We start from the raw sequence: 26,314 nt of genomic DNA, 5'->3' as shown, positions 1-26,314 counted from the left end.
GACATTATCATTCAGTACTGCTCATACTGTTCAGAGTATTACACCAGACTGGTATCTGTTTATAAGTACTGTGTGTATATATATATATATTATTTATTTTTTTTTTAACCTGGAATTATTTCACAAATCTTGAGGTTCCAACTTTAACGTATTTACTAGTAGTCAGACTTCCTTTTTATATTCCATATAAAAAGAGGTAAGTGGGAATAGTACTATTGGTTTAACTTCTCTTTAACATGACAGAACAATACAGGGCATAAAAAAAAAGACATATAGCATCTGTCAACATGACAGATTCATGACAATATGAAGACAATTACATTACAATGATCCTGAAATAGGTATTACAATAGTAGATATTTCAATGTTTTGGAACAGGGCTTTTAGTGGTATTAACCTTTCAGGGGTGCAGGCAACGAACATCCTCTGGCTGTCCTTTGCTGTATAACTAACAACGACATTGCAGCTATGAGGATTTTGTTGCCATGACAGTAAGATAAAGCAGTATGTGAGCATTCACACCTACTTCTTTTGAATTAGGAATCAAGTGGTTGTAACCCCAAGGAGCTTAACTGCATATAGAGGCTAAATCCTGTTAGTCAGAGGTATTATAATGCAGACTAAGATCTCCTAATCTGAAAGTTGCAGAAGTGGACTTCTGATCTAAATTTATAAGAGAGGATTTATTTGTCCTGGCCCACTACCAAGGTTAAAACAGCGTGATTTCTATAGAAGTTAATGGAAGAATGTCCACTGATCTCAACAGGAGTCTGATGGGACATAACCATTCATATATTCTGTGTAAATCTGGATTTAGCAGGAAAAAAGTAAACTGTGGCCTCCTTGTTAGCACTATCTCATAGAAAGCCTTGGCTGTTGCATGGTGGCTCACCTGCCTCACAGCTTTGCAGTGGCTGCACCCATCACTGCTCCTTGAGGAATGCGCCAAAAGACCAGAAAATTTCCAGCAGTACATTGCCGTTGCATTATACAAATCTGAATCCAGCAGAGTCATACAATCTCTCTTCACTTATCTGCAGAAGTATCTTTTATTTCTGAAATTAATCTAGGCCCAATGACACATCTCATTAAAAATAGGCAGGGTAGATCAGCCCTCACAGCTGCTTTGACATTCCTGGCCTGGAATGCTGCTGTCACCGAGTAACTTTGATTTTCGTATGTAGTCTCTTGGCGGTCTGTGTTCATACCACTCTCATAAAATGGCACTTTGCCTGCCCTTAAGTGGCTGTTCCAGGTTCACCAGAACAAATTGCAAATGACGAGCAAAAAAAGATTCACATGGGTATACTACTTCACACTCCACGCCCTCTGAAGTGGTCTGTAGTCCGGGGTGTGTAGTCAAATGTATTTGTCTCTTAATCTATCTTGTCTGAAATTGCATTGTATAATGGAATGAGACCTTCATATCATGAGGGAAAGAAGGAAAATTGAGTACGAAAGGCAGTAAATTACAATATTGTCTAAATTAGTTCTGGGAAGACCATTAAGACTGAATTCACTCTGTGAGAAAACAGAGACTGAATTTCAGCTGGTGGATCTCGCAGCCAAGTGGAAGCCGGAACTGGTACATGGCTCCCATTTGCATTCAAAGAGGTGATATTGCTGAAAGTAAACATCCAGGTTTTTTTTTTTTCAGAAGCAGTCTTTTATAGTGATCATCTGTGATGACCTCAGTTGATTTTACTGTCCAATCTCTTCATCGTAGCAAGTAAACTAGTGAAATGGCCTGTCTCTCAGAACAAAATGATCCTGAAAAAAAATCCTCTAGAATTCCTATACAGAAACTATGCAGAAACTTACTATACAGAACCTTCACCTAACCATCAGCTGTGAACACCTTGGGACATTCTCAGTCTATCAACTCTAAGCAAAAATAATCATTTAATCAGATGTGGATTACTTAACTTATTTATTTGTTCTCTGTCCTTACTACTATAATATCAAGCATATTTGTAGATTTGGGAATCTGAAGAAAGATGCCCAGTTACTAAATATGATGGTACTGAATCTTCAAAAAGTTGATAATATCTTTGGGCTAACAGCAAGAAAGCAGAGACACAAACCAACTTTTTTCAAGACAGACAGAGTGGCTCGGATCTTGGGTCTGCCTGTACAGCTCTGTTTAATCCATAGGCAGCGTCTGCTTTGTCTAATGTTATAATTTTCACTACGTTCATACATAGTATTGAAAGTTTTTTTTTTGAAAAAATTAATAGACATAATTAGTGACTGATAGAAATGTGTTACTACAGTGTGCAACTCAGCTCAGAAAAAAAAAAAAAAAGTGGGAATGGCTTCTTCATTTCTCAACCCTTTTAAATGGAAAGGTTTGCTCATTGTAAAAGCCACATTAGACAGTGTTGACATGATATTTTTCTTTTGCCATGAAACTGAAGTTTTGAATGATTATTTTTTATTTTCCCACTTCTTGCGTGTGTTTGTGTGTGGGGAGGAATGAATGTATGATTTAGAAGATTTTTGGTTCTCTTAGTGCCCTGCTTTGTTGTGAGTCAGCAGTAGTCCACAGTGCACAGCTGGAAGAATGCTGCATTATGGTATGGCTCAATGGATGCAGCTGCTAGGTTCTGTAGAGGTATCTTCATTCTCCCAGTGATGGCAGGTTGAGGATAAAATATTCAAGACTAATTCTTTAATGAGTGTGATTGCCTCCTGAATAATGTCTGTTTTGTGTGAAGAGTTTTGAGGTTTTTGTTTGTCTGCTTTTTCCACCTGTACAGTTACTTAAATATTATCACGATATTATCTACTGACTATGAAGTCACTGCACTTGCGTGGTTGGCATGTGGTTTTTGTTCCTTGAGTTTATGGCAGTTTTATTGTCCACTTTCTTGAACATTAGTTTTAACACTTAGCTGCAAATATTTATGGGAAAGATAACAGTGATTTCACCTCCTGTCTGAAGCGTGAATTATACTTCAGGGTTTCTTTCTCAATGTGTGCTATATTTAAGCATGCTTCTCTTTTTGTCTTGCATCCTTCGGATCTGTGCAGGCTGCTGACAAAAATTGAACAATCACAAGATCTCTTGTAAAAGGCAGCCATTTCTTGTCAGTTCTGTTGTTTCACTCCCCCAGCTCCAATCCTTCAGCTGTTAAACAGCGCTAAGTTGGAGATAGCTCAATCGCCCTCATATTGTTTGTAAAGTTTCCTTCTCACCTTAGAGCAAGACTGTGGCGCATTTCATTTTCATGCTGCGAGATCTGGCAGTGCATCTTGCTCCTCAGCAAGGAGCTTGGGTGACCAGAAGCAGCAGGGGGCAGAGTGTCCTGCTTCCAGCCTGCAGAGGACAAAGCCAGCAGAGAACAATGGAGCTAACATTAAATTCTGCGTGAGGCAAAGAGTGGCCAGCTGTAGCCGTGTGCTGAGGGTGGTATGTAGGGTGTGTGTTTAGGGAACTGAAGAAGAGACAGCGTGTTTCTGAGTCAGTCACTCCTAGATGGCTGCTGTGCTTGTGACTGGAACAAGCTTGCTGTTTAGCCCATGGTATTGAGAAGATACATGAGACATGCTTCACTGTATATCTGTTCTGTGTTTCATCTCTGGGCACACTACATGTTTGCAGGTGCTGCTTTTTACATGTTAAAAAACTTAACACCTTCCTCTAGTGTTTTAACAAAGTTTACTTCCAAGGTGTCAGGGACTTCTTGGAAGAAGTAGCTCCTTAGACTGACCTGATTCCATCTTGAGAGCATGAACATTTCAAGCAGCAGAAGTAAAACTACTCAGGGTTTCGGATGCCATGTGTAAATAGTTCTGTCTCCTATCTTTCTCGTGACATCTTCTTCAGCATAGGCTGTATCTTCTTCTTTTTTTTTATCCTTTTCTTTTTCTGTGCTATGCAATATCACTACATGAAGTATGTAGGAAGGAGAAATACTGGGTATGCAGGCAGAAAGCATGCTTAAAATATGGAAGCTATCCTTCCTCACTACGGTCTTCTGTGACATTCCTGGGAGAAATGTCAGCCTGACAGTTCTGAGGACTAGCAAAAAGGTTCGTCTCTAACAGTGGCCTTAAAGTTTCCTGACTCAGTTTGAAGAGAATCTGCTCAGGATTTATTTATTTATTTGCTAAGTGCTTGCTGAGAAGCCAGTTGCAAAGCCTCTTTTCCAAGGCTTGTTGGGGTGATCTTCCTGCCTTAAGATGACTGCTTCTTCTTCGCTTTGGAGGTGATGCTTAAACCTTCGGGGTGCTTTCTACTAATACTAAGATTTCTACCTTTAAGGTGGCTTTAACCCTATTTTTATTCATTTATACTCTGCAGGTACATTGCATCTATCCAGTGATAATCTTTCCTCAGTGTATTTCATATTTCCCTGTGTCGCTGTGACTGTTGTACTCAAGCGTTCAGAGTAGCGTTTCTGAGTATTTCCTCTGGTTGAGGTAGGGTATTACCCTTGTTTTGATAATGTTGAACGTTTATTTCTTTATTCATTTTGACCAAGGAATGCTTAGTTTCAGAGTTGTAGCATCCACAACAAAAGCAGGAAACCTCAAATTGCAGGAGGGGTTAAATTACTTTATTATTTACCAGAAACTCTAAGACCTGTAACAGGTGCACATTGAATGAGATAATTAGGCATGCTTTAAAGTCAGCTCCAACCAAGCTATTATTTCAGCATTTCTCTCTCAGAAACCACAGGAAGAGAATTATTGGTCTCATGATGATAGTAAATGCCCTCAGAGCTCTACTCAGACTAACCAGTGTTGTTTCCCTTTGCAACTCCTCTTCCATGGGAAAGTAAGAAATAATTACTGTGCGAGTACACTGAGCTCCAAACAGCAGGTGTGCCGTGGTGCAGTCTTTACCAGGGGGTTTCATCTGCAAGTAATACGCTTTGAGCTGGTACATGGGGAGGATGGGACAGTTTAGAAAAACCTTTAAGAGATCAATTTTTAAAATTTCATAGCTGGGTGAGCTTGCAGTTCACAGTGGGTTTGGAGCTACAAATAATGGGAGCAGATCCACTGCTTCCTCGCCTCAGTGGCATTACAATGACTTACACAAGCTTGAGGACTTGACTCTTAAAAAGCTTTTTTAAGGACATTTAGTTTGAAGTTAGAATGTGTAGTCCATGGGAAATGCTGATGTTTTTCCTTCCTGAATTTATGCAAACAGTGGAAACACCACCATTTCCTTCAGAACAAGAGTTTTAGAAAAACAAAGCTGTGAAGGTGTGGTTTTGTTCTGAACCAGTTCTAGATTAAAACTTTTTCTGAACACTCCGTTTTTGTGAAAATGTAAAATTTGCTGTCCAAAACGCATTCTGTATGTGGGAAAACCCTGACCAGCTCGGCCTCCAGGTCCTGCAACTGAGGATGGAGGAACAGACAGACAGCAGAGCGGAAGAGGGTGAAGAAAAAGCAGTGCTACCTCCCCAGCTGTGAGCAGGCTCCCACGTGGAGAGCTGCTGGACGGGACCGCAGCCCCGGCAGAACGGGGTCAGTAGGTGGAGAGGCTGCTGGCTGCCAGGGGGAGGCTTTAGCGAGGCCAGCTGCAAGAAGCTGTGGAAGGAGCAACATGGAGCGAAGCCTGCCAAGTCGGGGAAGTGGGAAGTGGCCACAGGGAGCGAGGGACAGAAAGGAACAGCTCCCGGTTGCTTAGCACGCGGTCATTAAAACTAGATGAAAGATTTCCTGGGTCTTCTGCCCTGAGGGGAGAGAGAGAGGGGGTGGAAAGAGGTAATATAATATTGCTTGAGGAGGAGAAATGGGAAAGGATTAATTAATCCCAGACTTGAGGTCTCAAAAATACGGTCTCCTTTTATGAGATTCCAACTGTATTAATTTTGCCCTCCTCTGACACTTAGACCACGCCGTCTTTTAGCCCAGATTAATTTGTTTCATCCCAAAATTAGCAACGGAGTGGAAACATCTTCTGACGTATGATGGCAGTGAAGAATGAGAGTCCGTCTGTTTTCTCTGCTGGTGCTTTTGACTTGGAATTCGGAGAACAGTGGCAGGAGCTGGAGCCAGGAACCAGCCCACTCCTCCTGAAGGCAGTCATGCCTGCATTTGTGCTGCCTGAGTCCAAAGGAGCATTTGGTTCATTCCGTGTATTAGGAGGTGAACCCTGATATACCTCAGCTCCATAGTGTGAAAATTCTCAAATTTTCAGTCTGAAACACCTAACAGCCACTTCTGTGAAGCCTTTGGGTGTCAGAGTTTTGCTACCAATCCCGCAATTTGAGATCCACCTCTGCTGATCTGCAGGAGGGAGGAGACAGGAGGGTTTGGCTTCAGGCTCAGCAAGCCTCCAGCTCCCCTCTGCTGTGGGAAACCCTCGGAGGAAACCCAGCCATGGCCATGAGTCAAGAGTCTTGCACTGGTTCATCGCTTTCAGTCCGGCAGCATAGATGAGGTTAAAATAATCCCTGTTCTAACAGTTCACCCATCTCATTTTTCACCACTCTGTCCTTTGGGAAGTGTAACGAGCTGAAGGAGCCGTATTTTGAGGTTTAATGTTGTGACAGACAAGAAACTGGTTGAGAAAGGAAAGGATGAACAAAACGTTTAGATGGTAGGAACGTGGGATTTGACAACAGCATACAGTAAAAAACAACTATTTCCAAAGTCTAAATGCTGATCTTATATATTTGAGGTAAACTGAGAAGGTTTCCATGCTTCCTAGGTTTTTTCTGACACTGAAAGTGGACCAGCTGGTAATTCAGTGGGAACTGGCTTAGTGCCGTGAAAGTTGCTGGTTTACATCAACTGCTACGTACCCCCATATGAGGATAAAGCAGAGCATATGTATTTTCCTGTTCTATATTGAATTAGGATTTCTAAATCACATTTCTCTAGATCGCTTTTCTTTTTTGAAAACTGAAAGAAGTTCAGCAGTTCTCTCACTTCGTTGTATTAGGCCTTACTTGGTTTAAGGCAAAGACAATTTTTTTTTCTGTCTGTGTGAGTCCCTTCTGACACTGAGAACATTGCACTGTCTCCACAAAGAATTGATGCTCTTTATTGGATGTAAAACTAAAGGGTGCACTAAAACCAATGATAATAATATAGTATCTGCAGACAAACAGGTTTTCTGACACAAAACAACAAAATGAGCTATTGCCATAAGTATCAATTAATGCTTTAAAATGCTTTAATTGCACAGTATCTATTTCAGAATATTGAAATGCAGAGTTAATTTGAGCTAAAAGAAGATATGATTCACAGTCAAGATGTAAGCTGTGACTTGACAAGGGGTTTAATAGCTGCCTCAGGCAGATCAGAAAGTGTGATAATGAGAATCCAGCAGAAAAACATCACGGAGCAGAGCTGCAGAGTTTGCCAGGGTAAGCGGTGTCAGTGGCTGGATAGTAATGCTCCTTCTACGAGGTAAAGAGACAGAAGTGGTCACTCTGGGTAACAGTGACTGCTCTAAGCTTTCAATCTAGTTACAGAATACTCCTTTCTGGAAGGAAATACATCCTTTCATGTGTAGCCATATTCATATATGCAGGCATACTCACACATATATAAATATAGAATCTATTTTTTCAGAGTACAGTTTAGTGAAACGCATTTCAGTGTGGCATGGAAGTAGGTTGATTGCCTTCACCAATAGATTGTGCTTCGTTGTCCCCTGCCAAGTCCTTTCTGGGAAGCTGTAAAAAGAAAATTATTTGCTGGCTTAGGGTTGGACTTGTCTCTATACCCTTCATTGCTACTGTACTCTTCTCTGCGGGGGATCATTTTACATTTTCTTAATTGCAGAGACAGCTCGTGGTGTTGGCAGTGGTTGTACCAAGAAGTGGATTTTAATGAAGTGCAGTTCTCTTAGTCCACTGGAGCTTCAGCAATCGCAAGCTGAATGATAGCATCCTGTCAGGCTAATGCAGACAACATTGTCACCACGAGGAAAGATTTACTCAAGACCCATGCATTTTATAGCAAGATTATCCTGTAAAAATGACACGTCATGTTGCTTTATGTGTACTTGCATTTTTCAGTCTGAGAAGCTTTTTACGTGGAAGTACAATGAAAGGGAAGTTACTGCCTGGACTCCTAGGTGAGATTCCTTCCACGTAGCTGGGTGTCCATGGTGCAGATGTTTGCAGCTGCGGTGGACACCAAGGCTCATTTCGAATCAGGAGAGAGAAGCGGGCGCACAGAGGGCTCATTCATTTAACCTATGGCAGACATCGGGTTAAACGTTGAGGTGAATCACACTCCAGCCACTGTGCTGTAGCTGCTCTGCAAACAGCGTTGCCACATGTACACTGGCAGAGGCCTCCTGCACCACACGGCCCATAGGCTGCCCCACCAGGAGCAGGCAGGTCATATCTCTGCTGCCTAACTCCTTTACCTTGAGAAACTCTCCAAAACAGGTCACTCTCCACCACTTCTGAACCCCGTGTGGAACCAATGGAGGAAAGCATTGTAGACGATCTCTCAAAGTCGGAAATCGATCTCATATTTTTGAAGTTTTTGCCTACCAGAAGGTTCAAAGTGCTGCGTCTCTTAGCAGCTCCCTGAGGGATGATGCATATGGGACTAATTTCTGTTTGTGCCTGATCCCGCACCCTCTCCAATGGCTTTTCAACCCAGTTGCGACTTTCAGCCACATTAAAAAGAGGCAGTAACATCTAAAAGACATATATATGAATATATTTAAATTGGTTTTTGGATAGAAAAGAAAGTAGCAACTGAGTTTTAGCATAAAAGAAAGGTGGCAGCAGCAGCCGAGCAGTTACCTGCTGTGTTTGACTCGCCTGGGGTGCACCCATGGCTGCCCTGCCAGCACCAACAGGCTCTGAACCAGCCACTGCCCCACCGGCCTCTCTGGCTGGTACTTAGGGGATGTTAAAGAAAGCCAGGATTTCAGGGACGTGAGAGCAGGAACTGGGGCCGCTGAGGCAGGATCTGTAGGGAATACCTGGGGCTGTGGTGAAACGGGTGGGTTACAATCCGTAGGAGTCCAGGCTAAGAGTGACTGGTAATCATAATGTAAATGCTGTGAACTTCTAAAAGTCAAAGGAGGACCAGGAGGATTTGAGAGGGTAAGAAGGGTGCCGTGTTCCCAAACTGGAGCAAACAATTGTCTTGCCTTCACCTGCAGCATCCTTTTCTGCAGTCCCCAGTCTCCTGCTGTGAAATCCTCTTAGCATCCCCCCGAAACACTTACAAGTCTAAAGAAAACTGCACTCTGTCTCTGGCTCTGTTTAGGTAGCAGGAAAGAGGTCACCTCTGCTGCCTGCTATTGTCCAAATGCTATACTTCCTTAGTCTGCTTAAACAACTTAATGAGAGAAAAAGGTGTAGCGAGGCTATTCCTCCAAGCAGTTTATCACAGGAGCTCTTAAAAGGTCAGCAGTGGAAAGGCTGTGAAATGTGCAATGCCTGTAGGAAATGGAAAAGCCTTTTCTGTTGAGGAAACAGTTTTCTGCCCTAAGCACAATTCGTAGCCTGTACAAGGCTTGCTGCTCAAGGCCTGGAGCACCCAACAGCAGTCATCAAGTGGTGTTTGGAACAGGGAGATTCATTCTGGAAAGCAGCCCCTCGTGTTGCTTTTCAGTTTGTGTCTTAAATTGAAGAAAATCTAAATTTTAATTGTATGTGCTGCAGTGTTGTGGGGATTGATCAAGGAGAACTCGGGGCTGGAGCACATACCTGAGCCACATCTCTGTTTTACCTGTATTAATCTTCCCTTCACCACAAGGGCTTCGGGTCATATGAGCTTTTTGATTATACATTTTCTTTTTGATCTGTTTCATTATTTTTTTATTGTGTTTTAAAGAAATTTTAATGCTTTTAACTGCTTTTAACAGCAGTTGTTCCATGCTGAGGTGGTGTCTGTGTCAAACAGCAGACGGCAGTCCCAGTGCCCCTGGCAGTGCTGGTCTTACTCCTCTCCCCAAGCCTCCTGGCAGTTTCAACACTGCTTTCCAGCAAGGCCTTGGACTGTGCCTTACACGCTTCTTAAAAGCACCTGAAATTATCAAAATCACGTGTGAGCGTAGTACTTACCATCACCATATGTGGAGGCCAGTAGATAAGATGCAATTTGGTGTCTTGCATTGTCACAGTGCTACTTCTAAGCAGTGCGAATAATAATCCAGATGCAGTATGTATTTATTTAGCACAAATAAGTTCATTTCACGTTATAGTGACTGCTGTGAATAAAACACGAGACTCTTCTTTATGTTGTTGATGGTAACAGTACCTTTTGTTATCTTATTTCTGCCCTTTTGTCTGCTTGCTCTGGATTATACTTCGTTTGCCATTTCTAGACTTCTGTTTTGTCCATTGTTCTTTTTATCTGTGTGTTTGCTTTCTGTCTTATCGGACTCTTTTACTTTTTAATGAGAATGGGTATTTGACCTTTTTTCCCCTTTACAACAGACGCAGTAGTCCATTGCGTAGAAAGGAGGTTTTGAGACATTATTGCCCTTGTGCATGAAGCCTTTGAATGCCCACCACAGCAGCCCACAGAGCAACCAGCAGTACCAGGTTTTCTCTTTGAGATCCCAGGTTAGCTCAAAAGGCAACGTCAAGTTGATACAAACCTCTACTTAATAGGGGCCCCAGTACTCTGGATAATATTCTGATGGAATGATTCCCTTTCAAAACACTCTTTTTCACTATGTAGACTGAATGATTCACTGTTTCTTTACAGGTTGTTATAGGTAGCTGATCTAAAAGCTCTTACAAAATGTATTTCCCTACAGATGTAACTATTCTTCTCAACGTTTGGATGCTGGCCTGCAAAAATCCTAAAATTCCTTATTTTTTCCTTGTCTCTCAGTGACTTTGGGTTTATCCCTCCATGCTGTAATACCATCTGCTCTTCCTTCTAACTCTTGCAATTAGATCTGGATCTGTTTTGCTAACGCTGAATAATCCCAGCTTTTTCTCAAGTTACATCAGGACTGTTGATTATTTTTCCCCCCGATATTGATATCTGAGCCCCTTTTACAATTTGTTCTGACCCAGTGATTATAACAGTATAAAATGTATTTTGAGTGAAGACAAGTTCCAGATCTGCCATACTTGGCCCAGAAGTTTTTTTTTTTCCCTCAGTTTGGTTCCTGTTGGAGCTGATATCTTTGATAAGAACTCTTTTTTTCTCCTAGATGTGTTGTACCCCTTCAGTATCTTACTGCTGACTGATCGTTGGCTCAGACGTCAACACTTGAACACTTACCTGGGTAAACCTGAACAGATGAAAACCTAGTGCCTCTCCCCTGACAATATTTTTTAAAATACCTACCCCTAGGGGCCATCTTTCAAGGGACTGTAATGGTCCCTTGAGTTTGTTCCACTTGTTTGAAACATTCCTGGAAAATTTCACCTTTCTTGCAGTTTTTAACCGTCTTCATGAAACATTTTATTCGCTACTCCTTTCTTTTCCTAAAACATCCTAATTTTGAATCAAATTTTGTTTATGCTCCCACTCCTTGCATCAAGGAGTATTCCTTGGTCTGGGAGCTTTTGGAGAATTCTGAGTTACAGCTTCTGAGTGCAGTGAGTCATTATTACAACAAAATGTAAAAATTAAGACACCGTGAAGAAATAGCACATGAGGGAGGGAAAAGAATCCAAGCAGCCCCCTCTCAGCCTGCCTGCACATCACCTAACTAACAATATGGCTCCAAGTTGGCACGTTTTAGTCTCTTTCATGGCCCATTGTCCTAATTTGTGTGACACCAATCTATAATCAAGTGAACTCTAGGACAAATGTTTCCCTTGATCTAGTAAGTCAGAAATGTAGTTAAGAAATATTCTGGACACTGAAGAATCATAATACAGCTCTCCATACAAGAAAAAGTGTTGGTCATTATTTCAGCTGTTGACATAAGTAATACAATAATTATAAAGTATAAAGCCTTTCTCAGAAGGTGATATTCAGCTGTTTGTAAAGATGTTAGTTGGAAGCAGGAAAAAAAAGCAGTAAGGTTGAGTTATAAGCTGATTGTGAAGAGGATCTGTGCTTCTGGCAATTGATGCTTCCTAATTCCAGTGGGGGAATAGATACGTGCATGCAAGAGCCCCAGGGCTCCCATCAGCTCAAGAAACATTGCACTGCTCCCCTAGTAGCCGCTCCCCAAATGTGCTCTTCTACCTTTGCAGAATGAACCTGATGAGTGACTGGTGTGTTGTTGGCAGCAATAAATAACTACCGGGAAGGTGCTTATTGAAAGCCCTGAGACAACAGAGATGAAAGAGACGAACGATTATTTTCCTAGTTAAGAATCACAGCTATATGGAAAGGTGCGTCGTGATGAGCAGGAGGGAAGGGGACCTACCAGAAGCTCTGTAGGCATAACTGACAGCAAGAGACAAAGCAATTTAATGATGTGAGTACCAGCCTCTGGAGTGAAATAATATGGAGGACAACATGGCTAGGAGGGGTGGTTTGCTTTTTTCTTTTTTTCTTTTTTTTTCTTTTCCCAGTAGCTGACAATAGCATCAGGAGGAGGTACCAGAGGGTGAATAGACTGGGGGAGCTGGGATTATCAGCAAATGACAGTAGATAAGTGACTTGAAAAGGCTCTGGGTCCTGGGTGGCTCTTAGAATAGTGAATTAGGACAACAAAAGCAAGAGTGTACTTTGAAAGAAAATATAAATGTACTCTTCCACCTGGCCGCGTCTGAACCCTTTCTCATCTGATAGATCAATGCACAAAGCAAAGATCTGTTGCATCTTTCATGTGGCTATGCTGTTCTATAATAAAACTTGAACAAACAGTGTCTGTTTACCAGCCTTCCAGAGAAGTCACATCTTTCAAATGTGTCCCTTCTCGTGTCCCTATCTCCACCCTACAGCAGCAGAGGGCTAGATCTTCCCTTGGCATTGGTGAAGCTGCACCAGCATGCAGTGGTGAGTCTCTAGCTTCTCACTTTGGAAGCAAATTTTGTCATGGAGAAAAAAAATAAAATCTTTAGGTTTTGTGTATGGGGAACAAAATTTGGTTTCGTCACGTCAAGAGTTCAGTGAAAGGCAGGCACCAACAACTTTTGGTGGTCTGAATTTATGGGGTTTGCCAACAGACCTGAATTTTGATCATCACACTCGAGTAAATAGCCCACTCTTCCCTTGGATAAACAGCTTCATACAATTGCGTTTTCCTACTTGGTTGGCTGGTTTTTAGAAGTGGAGTTTGTCAAGAGAAAGAAGAATTTGGTAGGTGCCCTGTAGAGTGCCTAACAAATAGCTCCCTGAATCAAGGATGGCTTCTTGCCTTGTTTTCTGCCACTGGCAATCTCGGAAGGAGCTTGGGTCAAAGTACTCACTGTCAAAGACTGTGAATCAAGGATTTGTGTTCAGACTCCATCAACATATGTTTAAAAACATTTCCTGTTTAGTCAAGTACTTATCTTTGTCTTCATACTGTGTTTTTAGCATCTCTTTTACTATATATTATTTTGGGGAGGCAACAGCAGCAGCAAAGACATAGGCAGTAGTGTGGAGCTCTGACATCTGACAACAAAACTCCCTTCTCAAAATCTTGTCCTCGCTCATGAAAAACATAAAAACCCTTAACTAAGCTGCCCTATCACGGGCAGCCCAGCTCTGTGCAGCCCCAGGTTAGATACGAAAACCCTTTCGGATATATCCCTCTCGTCTGAACATAATGTCATGGAAAATAAAGTATGACAGTCAAATCTGTCGGTAACCACGAGGAGAATAGTAAGTCTTCCCCCAGCTCCCGACACGTCTGATGTTCACAGCGGTGGCTGGCAGAGCTGCTTCATTTGCTCGTTTCCTTTGCTGTGAGCCAACATTCCCAGTAGCGTCAGGACAATTTTAGAAGCAAAATGCACTCAACTGAACTTCGTCTATGAAGAGATGAACAGGTGCTTATAGCTGAGTTTTCAAGTCCATATATTACCTTGATGGCTTTTTTTTTTTCTGTCTGAAATGGAGCAATTTTTGAATACAGGCATTTAGCCAAGCCCCGAATCTCAGGAAGCAGTCTCTCCAGAATTTGTTCATTCTGGGAAGAAATGGAAAAGCAGAGAAGAAGAAGATACGAGCACGTCTGCAGCACACGGGTAACTGAAATAGGTGAAATAATTGTTTGGCAATATCCCGAATGCCTTCTGGTGCAATAACGCTCTCCCTCAAGCCTGCTTACTAAATAGATTTTAACTTATCTTTGCTTTACTACACTGAATGATTTCAGATTATATCTCAGGAAGAAATAGGGCTGAGGACATCCACAGGTGTAAACAAGTGATAAGAAAATGTTGTGGGGAATCAAGAAGAAAGGAGCTGGATGTTGTGTGGGTCTGTATGAGGAGGAATGCGTGGACAGCCTGACATATAGTCTGGGGGTTCAGATTTGGAAGCGTACAGCCCGCAGGCCTGGAGATGTGTCAGCTGACGTGCTCCAACAGAATCGGAAGCAGCAGAGAGCCCATACTGCTGAGCAGATCATCAGACGCATAAATCAGCGTGAGTCTGGCTGGCGGGTCTGAATGGACACCCACACTGGCAAGTAGTGCCAGGCAACAGGAGTAGGTCCGTAGAGTGAAACAGTTGGCACTGGGGATCCAATGTCCACGCTATTCAGGGTGGGGAGGGGAGGAGGAGGAGGTTCAGATTAAATTAAACACGAGGACATGCTCCTGGACTGTACCTAATGTGCTGGACTGTACCGAATGGAGCACATTAGGTACAGTCTTGAAGCATGTCTTCATGTTTAATTTAATCCGAAAGTAATCCAGCTTGAGCACCCTGAGACCGTACCACAAAGCAAACAAAAACAGGGTTGATAGGGTGACTTGCTTCAAAAACATATGCTCTGATGTCCTGCTTTCTGCTGGAACAGAGTTAGTTTTCTTCCTAGCAGCTGTATAAATCACTGGTATATGTGCAGCCTTTTTCAACTTCTCTAATGATATAAAGGGATACATGCCATCTGCGTGCAAATCTTCCCTGCAGGAAAGTTTGGTAATAGGTAAATGAAAATGAGTACACATGGAAAAAAAAAAAAAAAAAAAAAAAAGCCGTGTTTGTTCTAGAGTTATCTATTTAGGATGCCCAAGATTTTCTCATGCAGCTCAACAATTTGTAAAATACTGCAGACCCACAGTTCTGTCTGGAAAACTTCCTTTGATTGCCTGCACACGCATCTGTGGGCTCTTGCACAGCAGATCTTTGATCCCCCTGCTGGGTCCTTGGGTGATACTGCACAACGAGTAACATAAACCAGTTGCTATTTCCTCTGATCATTAATCACTCAGGATTTCATCAGTACTTAATTGAGATACCTAAGACACCCTTATAAAGACTATAAGATTTCTTGTGCTTGGAGCCCTTCTCCCTTTCTAAGGCACTTACATTTTCTTTTTCTAGGAATAGCCTCGGTGATAAAATGAGTCACCTAACTCTTTGCCAACAGGCAACACGATGACTGACATTTATACGGCACCTTTCATCCCAGGAATGTTTAAACCTATGCCTGGAATCCTGCCCTGGCTGCTGGCAGGGCTGTCGGAGTGATGCAAGGGCCTTCCCACCAGCACCGAGCGGGGGGAGCAGTGTGAGGGTTCAATGCCCTTTGTTGCTGCTCTGAAAAGTGTCCATGCCCTTGGCTACCTGATCTGCCTGACACGCATATGCATTAGAGAGAGGGTTTGTGGGCTCATAAAGAGGCTAACCATGCCCTGGGAAGCAGCAATGGAAGGGACCTTGCGTGTTGTTGGGTCAGGCTCCAACACGGCTGTGTGCCAACAGCTCCATCCTGTAGTGCCCCAGCTCTCAGGGGTGTTGCAGAGATCCAGGCAGCTGAGTAAGGAAAGGTGAGTGGCACCAGCGGTGCCTTTACTCTGTTCCTGCCGGGTTAACATAAGCATGACTTGGTTGTGTATTATGAGAATGAATTACTTTCTCTGGAACGTGGTACCTAGCACTTACGTGTGCCTAACCGAGCACAGCAACACTATAAATAATCAGGCAAAGGAAAGAGACGTCGCCTGATCACAGTCTATGATGGAGTTGAGACTAACTCCATTATTTTCTAATAACACCTCTGGGATATTTACTTATCTGTGTTGTCCAAGAGGACCCTTGCTTTATTTCTCATTTAAATTCCTCATTAATGTGTGTCCTAATTGTTCTCAGGAGCTAGGTGGAAAAATATTCCCAGCTCAATTTTCAGCATTATCTCCTGTCACCATTATTAGTGATTTTCTCACCCAGCTACTAGCGAATTCCAGCTCGGTAAGATGTGATATGATAACACTATAGAAAATTGCTACTGTAGCATGGCAAAGTTCCTGAAAAATGAAGATAACTTTTTAGATAAATCAGAAATAAGATAAAATGTGAATGTCCTTCATTATTTTTTTAGTACTGACTGAGTATCCCTAATACTGTAATTAGGAAAAGGGTGTTCAAGGAGTAAAAGAACAGGGTCTATAAACTTACAGATTGTTGCACTACAGCAAATGGAAACATGCCTCTTACTAAGCATAAATGTCACTCTTCCTACCTTTTTGTGCAAACAGCTAGGACTGATGCCACGGCTGCTGGCAAGGCAAGCTGCAATCCAAGGAGGGAGACTTGAATATTGACAGGTAAAGCACAGCACAAAAGCCAAAGTGCTTCTATACAATTGAAATCTATACTTCAGTCATGGGCCATTAATTAATATCTTGGTGCCACTCTAAATTACTGCCATGTTACAAAAGTAGAATGACACATTAGTTTTGGCAACTCAGCAGCAAATTCAAGAAGAAAAAGCCAATAGGAATTTTTAGATGTCAGACTGAAGACTGGAATTATTTAATGCTAATAAGGAAGCCAAGAGTGATCTGCAGATCTCAGAGAGAAGACTAGGAAGTATTTAACATTAAAATTGGTAGTTTACAGAATGCTCTTCATGGACAGAGTCACGATGCAAAACCACCTGAAGAGCAGACACCTCAGCTGTTTCTTACCAGCATGGCAAACACGTCCTTGGCTTCTGCATTACAAACTGCCTGATTTGGAGAAGCCTGAAAACTGCATAAGGAAGAAATTAGAAAAATGAAATTGGACCTCATTTTTTCTTTTCTGAAACTTGAGCTTCTGCAGGGCAGATACAGAAGTTCTTAAATGAAAGTGTCAAAATTATCAGATGAAAGTAATCATTTAGTTCCAGAAGAAGTGGGTATTTCTGTAGCCAGAAGCAAGCAAGGAGGACAAGAGGGAGATGTAAGTGGATGCTGTCGTTCAGCATGAATGAGAGCCCTGGGCTTTTGAGTGCCTGTGCTCATCTGCCCAGAGACATCAGTAGTTTGCTGTTTAAAGTCCAAGCACTGGTACACTGAACATGTCTCAAAGATAACCACAGCGTGTTTCATAAAACTGAAAAATTAATCAGAGTGAAATGTATTGGAAAACAGTAAGGTTTTCATTTGCCTCAGCAGTTTCCTTATTAGGTAAAACAAGCTTTTGATTGTTCTCCTAGGGCATACAATACCTCCACATGCTGTAAAATAGGCTGTTATAAAACAAGCCCATGTGACTCGCATACTTCAATGGCCACTTCTGCATCAAATTCAAATTGATAGTTTGATTCCAAGGTCAAATCTTATCATTCAAATGATGGCAGCTCTGCTGGTGACCTGTTTCGTTCAAGGTGTGCCCTGCTGTGCAGTGCTACCTTGGCCTGGGCTGACTGGGATCTGGGGGGAGCATGCAAGTAGAGGGCAGGGACCTCCAGCTTCCCTTGTGCTGCGTTCCCTAGAAAGTCACAATGCAAGTTCATCCCCCCAGATGCGAAAGAGACAGGCATGTGATCAAAATCTTCTGATGGAAAAGGAAAGCACATTAAAATAGAAAGATTAGAAGCTCATAAAACAAAAGGTTGGCTTAGAGTTCCAGATATATCATATTGCAAATGGTCTTTCACAGTTGGCTCCTTTCCTTGGAACCGCTGAATCATTTCCTACTTGGATATGTTTAGAAATGTCAGCTTTTTCCAATTCAATTCTATCTGGTTGCATCACTGAAAATTCAGAGTTGCTCAGTGCCAAAGTCTGGTAAAGACACTTGCGCAGAAGAATATAAATGAATTCATTACCCTAGCAGAATTAGCCTAGTTTAAATAGCACCACCCTCCACCCTGAACAATGCTAGAATAAATATTAAAGTAGGTCCTACTGCAGGAAGAAAGTGTTTCTCTAAACCTGGATTATGTTTCAGCAAGTAATGCGGGTCTGGGCAACTTTTAAAACCTTGAGAAGTTGTTATAATGGGAGGGAATGTATTAAGAGTTGTGACCTCCAGCTGCAAAATACTCAAGCTGGCAACTGAGCCACTTCCTTGGGCTCTCAGGATTAAAGCCTGCATCCTTCTTACATAAATTTCAAATTGTTCTGATATCATTTAGATAGTATTCGATTACTAAGTAGATAAATCTGGGATGAGAATTAAAGTCTTAATGAGGAAAAAGTAGGTATAACGTGAAAGCTGCCATCATACCTAGACATAGGTTTTATAAGGCATTAAGAGCCAGCTTCTAAGGCACGCGATGGAGATTGATGGGGGCAAACACTCCCAAACTTACTGAAACAGATAATCCATCTTTCCTCCCGTATTAGTGTAAGAGGGAGAGGCTGTCACAGGAAGAACCTGGCAGAGCCCCTTATGAACCTGAATGCATGGAACAAGCCCAAGGAACAGCACCTGTGCATACAGGGATGTTTTATCACAGGAGCTGGGGCGCTTTTGGTGTCTCCTTCTCCTGCTGTCCAACTGCAGGTGGCACTGGTTGGACACCTTATAACAATTTAGGGAGCTGAAGATTACTTCAGCTCTTGGGAGTTATGGAAATAACTGGATTCAGGTGATCTGGATGCTCTGTGGCCCTAGCCATGAGGGATGGGGTGATAAGACAAGAAAATCTGCTGAATTAAGCCTATGTCCAGAACAATTAATTTTGGCTCTGTATTCTTGATATCAGCTGTCAGCTCAAAGGAGAAGCGTGATGGTGATGGATGTTTCAATGCATATTATTGAACCGATAGCTACTGATTAATGACTACTTTCTATCCCGGATCTGAAAAATGACACAGACCCAAATTTTATGCATCTCCTTCCCAAGTGCAGATTATGACTAGGGAAAAAGAATGAAAAGGGATGGTGAGACTGCTTCATATACATCCCTACGTCTGGTCTAAATGTAGGAGACTTCCTGGCCCAAGATGTGAGCTGACGGTGTGAGTTCACTCAACTAATAAATCCGGGATGGTGTTAAGACAACACGTGCTGGATGGACTTCAGGCCTGTCCCCTCCTGCCTCCCTCTCTGCCCTACCGACAGCAGCCGAAGAAGCAGCGCCCAGGCCAGCGCTGCAGTGTCAAACATCCAAGGCAGGAGGTTCTCCCCTAACACCTCCAGAGTGACTTCAGTTTTCGGAATCACAGAATCATCTAGGTTGGAAGAGACCTCCAAGATCACCGAGTCCAACCTCTGACCTAACACTAACAAGTCCTCCACTAAACCACATCACTGAGAGTGATATGAGGGTTTTTTTGAATGTCAGGGTAATGTTGACAGTATGGATGAGACGGAAAAAATCTTGCTACAGATAAGAAGTCATAATAATATCAAGGTAATTATTTCTAGTGTTTTGTTGTCACCTGTAGCAGCAGTGAAAAAAAAGCTTGACCATAAAGCAGTGTTCGTGAACATGTAATTTCTGAGATGACATTTATTTTTTATCCATATCATATTTGCTGCTTGTAGAAGTTAAATTGTAAAGATTTTGTTTTTGTCTCCATGAAAAAAAATGGAGTTTTACAAGTAAAACATCTGTGAAGATGGTCGGTATGCCACTATCCCCTTCAAACCTTCAGAAACAAAACACAACCCGAAATTCTGTGATGCTCAGATCCTTTCTGTTTGCTATCTATTATTGATATTCATTGTCAATAGTTCATCAGTTCTGGTCTGTTTTTCCACTTCAAAGAGCCTGTTTTTCATGCATACAGCCATACAATAGAAAAAACAGCGTGATCAATGACCTCAGTACAATGAATATAACCCACTTAAAATGACCTTTTTGCATACAATCCGCAAGCTGAAAATTTCTCATCCCATTTATGCAAAAAACATTTCAGTGAAATGAAATTCGTTCTCAAATCGAAATGAGTTTTTTCTTCCTGTTTTGAGTGAGGTATATGAATGAATTCTTGCAAATAACAAATAGACTGGTGGAAATCAGGACGGGTTTGTAAACAGCCCACAAAGAGGAAAAATTGCATTCTTCTGATAACATAGCCCTCTTCATAAATATTGTAGGTAGTCCCACCTAACCACAAGCTGTTCATCAGCATTTCTCAAAGTGATGAATGGCATCTCACCATTTCATTCTCTTTCTGATGATCTGTTACAGTGGCAGCAGCTTTTATCATAACTCTGTTTGTAAGGCTTTCTCTTTCTTGCAGCTTCCTTGTCTTCCTTCTTTTTCTACAAAGGCTCTCAAAGGAAGCCTTTGTATGTCAGGAGATGCTAAATTAACATAATATGCAGCACCTATAAATAGTTCCTTCAAATTAGATTCTTCCACAAAACCTTGAAGTGTTATTTCTTACATTTTTTCCTACAACAGTGTTTTTGGCGTTCTGATCTATTTATCCTGACATTTTCTCTGGCTATTTTTCAGTGTTTTCATTCAGCCACAGGTGAAAGATAGTCAGCACCTTGGTATTGTATCTTGAATTTGTGCAAAAAGACCTTGTTAGAAATGTGGATTGTAGTATTGGCAAATTAATTACCAAAGACAATGAAAGAATGTCCTAAAGACAGATATTGGAAACCTTTGATATCTTTGTAAATTGTGTTCCTACTTTTTTTTTTTTTCAGTCTTTTTGAGGATTGCTTCCAGATGTAAAGGAATAGAATAGAAAATAGCTCATCAGCTTAGAAGCATTAAGACAAAGATATTTAAATCAATGGCTGGTATGAGGATGATAAATGAGAAAATGTTAGTCACCGTTTTCATGCTGTGAAGATCATGTGGTGAAACTACCAGCGATTTAATCCAAACAAAGTAGCAGACTGTTTTTTTGTTTTGTTTTGTTTTGTTTTGTTTTTTGTTTTTCACACAATGCCCAACCAAAGTGTGGGATTCAATTCCGCATGGCAAAAGGAGTTTAGACAAATTCATGGAAGACAAATCCCATAGTCTTTTTAACACGACAGCCTGGAGGTCACCAGTAACTCAGAGATTCCACAGTGCTCTGACTGCTGCAAGCTGAGGAGTTGCACAAAGAGAAAGCCTTCTCTCTGTATCTCCTGTTCCTTTTATTTCTCCTCTTGGACATGGTCAGACAAAGGCATTACGCTACCCTAAGTCACGGTGGCTGTTGTTATGGCCTTAAATGTGTGACAGCTGTTGTCCAGCTGTCATTCTGGAGGCAAAGACCCAGCTGTTAGGACAGTGTGTGTGCGTGTTAACACTGATCTGCTCGCTTTCATAACAGCCTGGCTTAAAAATCTGCTCCCTGAATACGGAATTAATACTGCTGTTGACTGAGGGTAGTTGCCACCGGGTTGTCAGCACTGTAAATATCAGCCACTGTCAGGAGGCACCAGCTCCAGACGTGTCAGAGAGCTCCCACCTGGCCCGTGTGTGGCTTGCTGCAGAGGAGAATGTGCCTTATCCTCTGCTCTGCTTTATCCTCTGCTCTGCCTCATCCTGATGGGTTTGCATCTAAGGATCAGATGGAAAAAAATGGGTTAAAAACTATCCCCATGAACTACCCAAATCTCTTGAGAATATTAGCTGCTTGCCACTGCTGAAGACAGAAGAAATGACTGATATTGTCAAGCACAAATTTTCAAAAACTGCATAGGAACACAGCAATTCTTCCAAAACGTTTGATCTTTTTTCTCTTGGATTTCTTTAACACTCCAGAGGTTCTTCCCTTTCTTTCTTTTTTTTTCTTTCATTTTCTTTTTTTTTTTTTTTTTTTTTTTTTTCTCTTTTGCAATTTTAAGGGCTGAGAATTTAGTTTTGAAAGAAAAAGCTCAGCTTCTCAGGATCTCATGACTCCAGTGACTGAGCAGTGGGAAAAACACTAAATATCACAAGATGAATAATTAAATCCTAGGCATCCTTCAGTTTCTTGAGATTTTGTCCTGGGAGTATTTTTCTGATCTCAAAACCAGCTATCGTTTTAATCCTGGCCAGGGAAAGGCAATCACCCCTAATCCAATTTAGTTTAGGGAGTGCAGTGAAGCCAACTCATGACCAAACCATTTGCATCTCTAATTCTGTGGCACTATAATCTTTTGCTACATCATGGGCTAATTACTGACTCCAGCTCAGGTATAAAAATAAAGGTGTATTCACATAAAAAGCACACTAACAAGTATCAGACGGCTTATCAAAGATTGTCTATTTTGTCCAAACTAAGAATAGCACATGTGTTGAAGAAATCCTACAATAACTGTTTCAAACTATCATGGCTCCTTGGCAGATATTTTTTGAGAAAAGGTGAAGAAGCATGGCTGGAGTGGCTGAAGAAGCGCGAACTCTTCTCGGAGCCAAGCTCCCGGTTTTCTGAGACAGAACCATCTACACTAATTAACAGCTCCCCTTCCATAGAAAAGTTGCTTAGTAAAGAGGAACTTAATAAATTAAAACAGCTTTGAATGTTTTCCATGGTGGAAATTCTTTAAACACTTCTGCTTCTTTAGCTGAATACAATGACTCAAATGCAGCATAGCAAAGTTCTTGAAGCAAATTGACAGGAAGGTTTTAGGCACAGCTTTCACGCAGGGCTTCAATTCGACTGCCAGTTTCCAGAAGTCTCTCCTTTTTTTTTTTTTTCTTGCAGCATAAGGGTCGTTGTTGTTGTTACAGCGCTGCCAACCTTTGTTTTAAGGAGTTCAGCTCCAATTTGTTTGGCTGCGGAGCCCTTCCGGAGGCCTTGCGCGCGGCCAGGCCGTGGGCCCACTGCTCGCGCCGCCGAGGTTTCTGCGCGCTTTGTGCCTGGCTCCGCGAGCTCTGTTCGGGGGCTTTATCAGCTGTAATCACCTTGCACATTTGTGGCTCAGCACAATGAAACCGCTGGCAGCTTATTTTCTTGAAGGAGCATGCTCGACTTGACAGAATAGGGGATTTCACTGCTTTGCTCCTCTCTCAGCTTTCTGGCACATTACAGCACGTAGCCGCTCATTAAATATTTTCTTTCTCGTGTAAAAGAAAATTTAAACCCAGTATTCTTTCTAAGCCTCTGATAACCAGGGAAAAAAATAACTTAGAGGAGAATGGGCTCTCTATAACCCCAGCAGCACAGCAAGTGCGTATTGTGTGACCTTAACACAAGCACCTCCACCAGCCAGCCTAGTAGAGCTCCGCACACACTCCAACACCTCCCAGATTCAGAGGACCAGAGCCCTTCCCAGGCAAGGGATGAGTTCCTCTGGTGGGGGTAGGATTTTCCTGAGTGCCCCCTGCCAACTAATTCTGTTCTCTATGAAACTTAGCAGCCAAATCCCCTTTGATTTCCATGGCAAGTGGTGATAAACTCCCACCCTGCTGTAGCCCAGAGGGAGATGGAGGCCATTTTCTACAGGAAGAGGGAAGGGAAGATAAAGGCAAATTCTGTGCTAATTTCAGAGGAAACTGAAGTAGGCCAAACAAATGCACCACATGCACTTATTGACAGGATAACTCATGTCAATAAGAATATTTATGAGAGTAAATAATATACAAACAGGGAGCATGCTGCTATTAGCAAACAGATGGCAATGCCTGAAATCCTGCTTCTAATAAAACTCAATACTTTGTGCTCTCATGTTGCATCCTTTAGTCTTACACGAAATATCATGTAAATTGAAAGCCCAAACTCTATAGCCTGACCAAATCTGACCCACAGTTACTGAGAAAACACAGGGAGCCATAACTCCTTTCTGGGGCATTAGTGCAGCAGTGGCCCTGAAGTGCAGCAGTATCCCCTTCATTATGAATAACACTATTTCAAACCGTATCAGGCCAAACTGTGTAGATTAAATGGCCTTAAATTAGAAGTTGAAATGGGATGAAGAATGGATCTCTGGGTTTGGGTTTTGCAGGGATGCACAGTGCTTGGTTTGGAAAATTAACTTGTAGAAATATATCCATGAAGTTCATGTACTGTACCAAGTCTCTGTGAATAATTTTTCCCAAGTAATTAAATATGCAAGAGCTATTAAAACCCAGAATTGATGAGCCTAGTCCATGCTAAATCAGAGAATCATTGAGGCTGGAAAAGGACTTCAAGATGGGACTTGACTCAATCACGTCTTCAGTAGAAGTTATGTACCAAGCTATGTAAGAAATGCTTAAAAGTCTGTACCTGTCTTATGACACAAAACATTTGAATAAAAGAAACAATCTGCATTTTCAGATGAGGACAGGAATGCTTTTAATTCCCGTAAATCGCTCTCACTGTCAGGCAGGAGGTCAGGCAGGAGGGCTTTATCCTTTATCTCACTTATAGCTGAACAGGTCTCTCCCTCTCTCTCTCTCTCTCTCTCTCTCTCTTTTTTTTTTTTTTTTTCATGATAAGAAACCTGAGCTTAAATATGTTCGCATTTGGATGAGGTAAATTTCTTTCCAGAAGTGAATGTCTTTCCTTTAAATGTAAGTGGAGCCAGGGAGAAGGATTCAGATGTGGATGTGTATGCTTTAAGTGACTGTTATCTGATCATATGAAACCCAGCCATGTATCTCAGTTGTGCCCATAAAGGTTGACATTCATATCTCTTGTTTTCAAGATCTTTTAAATAACTAGATCTAATGAGGTTGGTGCTTGCCTGAAAAAATGCATTATTTGAGCCTCCCTTTAAAAGCAGAGGTCCTTACAAGTTTTTGTACCTATAATTGGCAAAACCAGCTTGTTTGTACATCGTTAATTCATCTTACACTTTATCCTCCCTAGGAGAAAACAGTATCTGTAGGCTGTTTAAAATAAAATGTGGATGAGAGGTTAGTTTTCTAACCCTATATTTAATAACTCACATAATTCCTCAAAACACTGTGTGTGTAAATATCAGAGAGGTGACTAAATGTGGAATCAGGAATCTAACATAGATTTCCAAATAATATACAGTCTTAACCTTATGATTCTAGCATAGATTGGTACAGTCAAAGTGGGAGTTTTGTCACCTTTTTGCTACACTGCCTTGACCTGTGAGTGCAGATGCCATAGTTGGAAAAAAATAATTCCTACTTGCTACAGCTGGAAAAGAGCAAGAGTGATTTGATTACAGTGTGCCCACCCCACAGAGCATTCTGCCTTCCCAGGGCTTCTTCACCCAGTGGCTGGGCAAAAGAGGGCTCTCACCCCTGCTGTCCCCTCCAACATGTGCTGCAGGACGTGGTCAGATGATGCCTTCTGTAGGGCAAAAGGAGTGGACACCTTTAAGCACCACCACTCTTTTCACATCAGCCCCAAGCTTTACCTTTATTAAAAAATTCCTGCACTAGCTTTATGAGTCTAGATAAAATATATGCTCAATAAATGTAAAATGTCAGTAAATAGGAAAATGGTATTTATAACTGGGCTGCTAAGCAATCATTAAAGAGAAAAAACATTGAGCTATAGTGCCGTGTTGCAGCTTTACAGATAATATGGTGTCTGTACAAAGAAATCAATATGTCACAATTTTGAATTCTTTGGCACCTTTTAATTTCCAGAGCTCATCTTTCTTTGGATCCTGACATGCATCACGGGCAGACACGCAATGAGCCCCATGATGACCACCGGCTCCTGTCTTGCAGGGCTCGGTGCGCTACGTTCACAGCAGCTCTTTCGGGTACCTGCCACTACGTGTTAGTCATCCTTCACTAGAAGCCAACGTGCCACGGAACTGAAAACTGTAATTTAGTTCACCGAGTCTGAGAAAGGGACCTCGTTCCAGTTCCTCGTATCTGGACTCAATCTGTGGTCTCAATGGTGTTCCTGGTGAAAAGATCAATTCTTCACAAGACTATTGCACCGTGGGCAGCACTGAAGACTGGGCTGCAGAAGGAGGGAAGGAGTGGTGCAGGGGCTGAACCTATTCCCGAGGAAAATGCGGGCAGAGCGGTTTGGGGCAGTATGGAGAGGGGCTGCTGTGCTGCTTTGCTGCTGCCCGCCCTAGCCCTGTCAGCTGCCAGCAGCACTCGTCCAGGTTTTTGTGACCGCACCCATGAGCTATCAATAAAAGCACATATTGCCTGCTTGTTAAATTCCCAGTTTGCTCTTAGCCACAGCCACACTGAGCCTGAGCACATCTGGGAAAGCCTGAATAAATTTTCTCCAGCTGTAGGTTTCAAGTGATGATTCCTTGCTTTAGAATCGCC

At 42.0% G+C, this 26,314-nt stretch overlaps 1 long non-coding RNA gene across 1 annotated transcript; it reads left to right on the top strand.

The window, feature by feature from the left end:
• Positions 1 to 161: 161 nt before the first annotated feature.
• Positions 162 to 26,279, top strand: LOC113842642 (uncharacterized). Its single transcript, XR_003495199.3, has 2 exons — positions 162 to 15,788; positions 25,667 to 26,279. It is a non-coding gene; the product is annotated as an uncharacterized lncRNA (long non-coding RNA).
• Positions 26,280 to 26,314: the final 35 nt, after the last annotated feature.

This window comes from Anas platyrhynchos, chromosome 2, assembly GCF_047663525.1.
Source record: "Anas platyrhynchos isolate ZD024472 breed Pekin duck chromosome 2, IASCAAS_PekinDuck_T2T, whole genome shotgun sequence".
In the NCBI taxonomy this organism is placed as follows: domain Eukaryota; kingdom Metazoa; phylum Chordata; class Aves; order Anseriformes; family Anatidae; genus Anas; species Anas platyrhynchos.
This window is presented reverse-complemented; position numbering and strand designations above follow the sequence as displayed.